We start from the raw sequence: 4,870 nt of genomic DNA, 5'->3' as shown, positions 1-4,870 counted from the left end.
CAAATTAAATAATGTGTGAGTGTGGGGGACACTTGAGTGAAAAAGAATACAGGCAGAAAAACTGGATAATTCTACTCCTTTCTTTCTCAACCATTGTAAAATTAAGGAAAATATTTTTTTCCTCCAAGCACCAAGCACTGAAAAATAAGGACTGTTAGGAGACCCATGGGAATTGGAATAGTTGAGTTAGATTTTATAAGGTGTGGTTAAGAGAGAAGGAGGGCTTCCCTGGTGGCTCAGGGGTAAAGAATTTGCCTGCCAATGCAGGAGACACGGCACAGGTTCAATCCCTGGGTTGGCAAGATCCCTTGAAGAGGGGAATGGCAACTTACTCCAGTATTCTTGCCTGGAAAATCCCATGAGCAGAGGAACCTGGTGAGCTACAGTCCATAAGGTCACAAAGTCGGAACGACTGAGCAACTCACACACGCACACACATACTTAGGTTTACACGCTTAAGGAACAGAAAGAGTTGGGCACAACTTAGTGACTAAAAAACAACAAGGAGGATGAAATGTCAGTCATTTACTCAGCAAATAATTGTAGAGTGTCAGTTTTATGCAAGGTCTGAGGGGAAACAGACATATTCTTTACTCTGATAAATACGAGATAAAGGAATTTTTATCATTTAAATCATAAATACAATCTGGATCTAGAGGATCTAGTTGCTCTTGCATTGTTTACTATCACAAGAGGATTATCAAAGAAGGTAGAATTTGATGGCATTTAACCAAGCCATAATTTCCAATTATTCTTGTTAGTGAACTTTCATTCGCCAGATTTGTGGGTTGCATTAGCTTAAGAAAGGTTAGTGGGGTGGGAGGGAAAGGGTATCATATATTACCAGGACAAAATCAGTCATTTCCTGCTCCTTGCAGGACATTTTGCTGAGTCCCTCTCAGGTGGAAGATGATAATCGAGAATGGTTAACTGGCCAGATGCTCTGTGACTAGAAAGCACTGTGGCATATTATGTACAAACATGGACTCTGGAATCTAAACTGGTTCAAATGCTGGCTCAGCCAACTGTAGTTTAGTTCAACTCTTGTAGCCTCATTTTCCTTACCTGTGAGTTAAAGATAGTAATCCTGACTCACAGGGCTGTGAACATAGCATATCTATGGGCTTAGCCTAGTGCCTACTATTCAATAAATGTTCAAGAAGTGACAGTTACTTTTATTGTTATAAAAGCAGAGTCTGCGTTTCTACCTCAGGGGCATGGGGTCAATCCGTGGGTCAGAGAACTAGGACCTGCATGACACAGTGAGGCCAGGGGCAAAAAAAATAAAAAAAAAGCAGAGTCTGGGATACCCTGTTATCTGAAATTCAAATAATGACTCAAAATTGTTCACAGCTGGCTCCTTTGAGGAGTGACACTTTCTTGGAGGTGGTTAATGGAAGTTTTTCCAACCGATGATTCATTAAGATGGCTTAAGAACATTAATAACTGTAAGTATGAAAAACTAATCCAGGAAAAAAATGTCTTCCAATTTCCTTGACCAATTATTAGTATTTTCTAATCTATGGGATAATATTTGGAGCTGATAGAATTTTTAAGTGTATCACAATCTTTTAAAAATTATTGATTATCTAGTTTTGGCTGTGCTGGGTGGGTCTTCGTTGCTGCACGTACGCTTTCTCTAGCTGTGGTGTGTGGGCTTCTTATTGCAGCGGCTTCTCTTGTTGTGGAGCTCGGGCACCCAGTAGGTTCAGTGCATGGACTTAGTTGCCCTGTGGCATATGCAATCTTCCTGAACCACGTATTGAACCCAGGTCCCCCACACTGGCAGTCCCTCAACCACTGTACCACAGGGAAGTCCTTGGATAGAATTCTTAAATGAGTAAGTTGGCCTTTATTGCGATTAAAGACCACTGGAGACTAATTTGCAAACCACTATTTTATTGAGGACAGGGAAGCTTTTAGAATCTATCAAAGTTCATTTATTTTTGGCTGTGTTACTCAGTAAATTTAGATAGTAAAACAGATTTGACTCACTGGGTTGTATAATCTAGTTTGTTGGACTTTCAAGGAGTTTAATTTTTAGTATTCTTTCTTTACAAAATGAAAATTATGTTTGTGATTCAGGCAAATATACAAGAAGCTATATTTTGTCTTAAATTTAAGGCAAAGCATAGTCTATTGAAAGGTGTTGGAAAGCAATATAACATATTTGAAATATATAATGTAGTATATGATTAGACGTGAGAGATTTCATAGTCTCACAAATGTCTTCCATAGTTGAGATGATTAACATTTCTAGAACTTTCGTTTGATTTACTTGCTTTTGATGAACTTTTTCACATATAAAAAATTCTAGAATTCTTGAAAGTTTACAAATTGGTGTGGATGCAAAACACCACAAGCCCTATATTCCATGTTAGTAATTTTGCCTCTCTCCTTTGCATTTTGTACGTCCTTGTTTATTGTTTTTTTTTTTTTTCCATTTTGTTAAGTTCTGAGATTGTCAGGCCAGCCTTTATTTGCCTTGGGTTAGGGTTGTGTTAGCTATTTGGTGCAACTGGGTTAGTAATTTGGCCTGTTTATGTACTACCAAGTTTAAGCTTTGTCAGAAATCATGTCAGGCCTTTTTTGTATATCAGACTAACTGAAAAGGATAGTTCACCAAGAACTATACACAAAGTTTACTATTCAGTTTAGCCAAGATAATTTGTTGCCTTTGTTGCCAGTCTTTTTAATCAAGGATGACTGAACTGAACTGAACTGAATAGGGGTATGAATATATAAACAAGGCCCCATCTAGTGGTATTTTGAAGAAAAGCAGGTAAAGCTGAAAAAAGTTGGAAAGAAGTCTGTCACAACCTGTCCCTTGGACTGAAAGATCCAGCTTGTCAATTCTAAAGGAAATCGGTCCTGAATATTCATTGGAAGGACTAATGCTGAAGCTGAAACTCCAATACTTTGGCCACTGATGCCAAGAACTGACTATTGGAAAAGACCCTGATGCTGGGAAAGATTGAAGGTGGGAGAAGGGGACAACAGGATGAAATGGTTGGATGGCATCACCGACTCTATGGACATGAGTTTGAGTAGGTTCCGGGAGTTGGTGATGGACAGGAAAGCCTGGCGTGCTGAAGTCCATGGGGTCGCAGAGTTGGACACAACTGAACTTACTATTCTTCAACCTTCCTGTAAAGATGAGGTGCTGGTTATTTTCCAGATACCCTAATCAGGAAGGCTAGGATGTGTGAAATTGTTTTAAGTGCCTAAGTCAGTAATCCTCAAGCAGAGGAGAATTTATTGAAAATAAAGAGAACCACTCAGAAACATTCAAAATGCATATAAATAGGCTCTGGCATAAAGAATCTGATTTAGCACCCACCTTAATAGATTGGGCTTCCCTGTGGCTCACCTGGTAAAGAATCCGCCTGCAATGTGGGAGACCTGGGCTCAACTCGAGTTGGGAAGATCCCTTGGAGAAGGGAATGGCTACCTACTCCAGTGTTCTGGTCTGAAGAATTCCATGGACTGTATCTAGTCCATGGGGTCGCAAAGAGTCAGACATGACTAAGCAACTTTCACTTCACTTAATAGAGATTCCACTTTAAGGAAGACTTCTCAAAGTCCATTAGGCATATTATAGGTGAGCCTCTTTTCCTTCCTATTAGGTATTCAGCCCACTTACATGGAAGAATGGCTGCACAATTGAGGTAGCAACAAACAATTTGGAAATCAAAAGATTTCACAGACTACTGATAGGGGACCCGAGTTTATAATAGAAGAGTTATGGAGATACCTGGTCTAGTGCACCTCTCAAAGAAGTTTAAGCTGTTAGCCAAAACAGAAGACTGACAATTTTTATTATGACTTCTATTTTTAAGAATCTTCTGTAGTAAACAATTCCAATACAGTTTTTCAGAATTCCCCTCCCCCAACCCACTGCTCTTACAAAATAAAGAGTTTGGCTTTGACACTGCTGCTGCTGCTGCTAAGTCGCTTCAGTCGTGTCTGACTGTGTGACCCCATAGACAGCAGCCCACCAGGCTCCCCCGTCCCTGGGATTCTCCAGGCAAGAACACTGGAGTGGGTTGCCATTTCCTTCTCCAATGCATGAAAGTGAAAAGAGAAAGGGAAGTCGCTCAGTCGTGTCCAACTCTTCATGACCCCATGGACTATAGCCTACCAGGCTCCTCCATCTATGGGATTTGCCAGGCAAGAGTACTGGAGTGGGGTGCCATTGCCTTCTCCGGTTTTGACACTAACCTTTCACAATTCTAACTCTCTCCTTTTATACCTATAATATAAATGAGAAGGTAAATCTGTTTGTCTTAATTGATACAATAAATATAATTTTATAATTTATTAAAGAAATACATTTTAATGGCTTTGGTCTCTGATCTTATTATGTCAGTAGGAGACAAGGGAAGTACTAGGAAGATAAACTAACACTTACTGGGAACCTGGTGTCGAATACTGGGGCTAGGCTTTTTAAAAATAGAGAAAATTAATACACTGATACAACCACCTTATGAAGTAATAAGCAGTCTCTCTACAAAAGAGGAAGCGAGGCTGGAAATGGTTAACTGCTCTGTCCAGGATCACATAGTTAGTAAGTCAAAGAGAGTATCTGGGCCTAAGTGTGGATTCAAAGTACATGCTTATTACTGTGTGTGCTGCTTCCTGCTATTAAAACGTACAGAAAGCCTTCTAACAGTCAACTGTATTCACCTTATCTCAAATTAAAATATCTTTGACCAGACTGCTGAAAAGGAAGAAAAGTAAAAAATTTTACGGCTGCTTTTCTGTCCTTATTTGGACATGTATGCTCAAAATACAACAGGATGATGTGTGAAACAGAGTAATGGAGAAAATAAAGAAACTGAATAACCTGCCATTGACTACATGACAACAC

Source organism: Bubalus kerabau, chromosome 11 (assembly GCF_029407905.1).
Source record: "Bubalus kerabau isolate K-KA32 ecotype Philippines breed swamp buffalo chromosome 11, PCC_UOA_SB_1v2, whole genome shotgun sequence".
In the NCBI taxonomy this organism is placed as follows: Eukaryota; Metazoa; Chordata; class Mammalia; order Artiodactyla; family Bovidae; genus Bubalus; species Bubalus kerabau.
Note: the sequence above shows the minus strand (reverse complement) of the source record.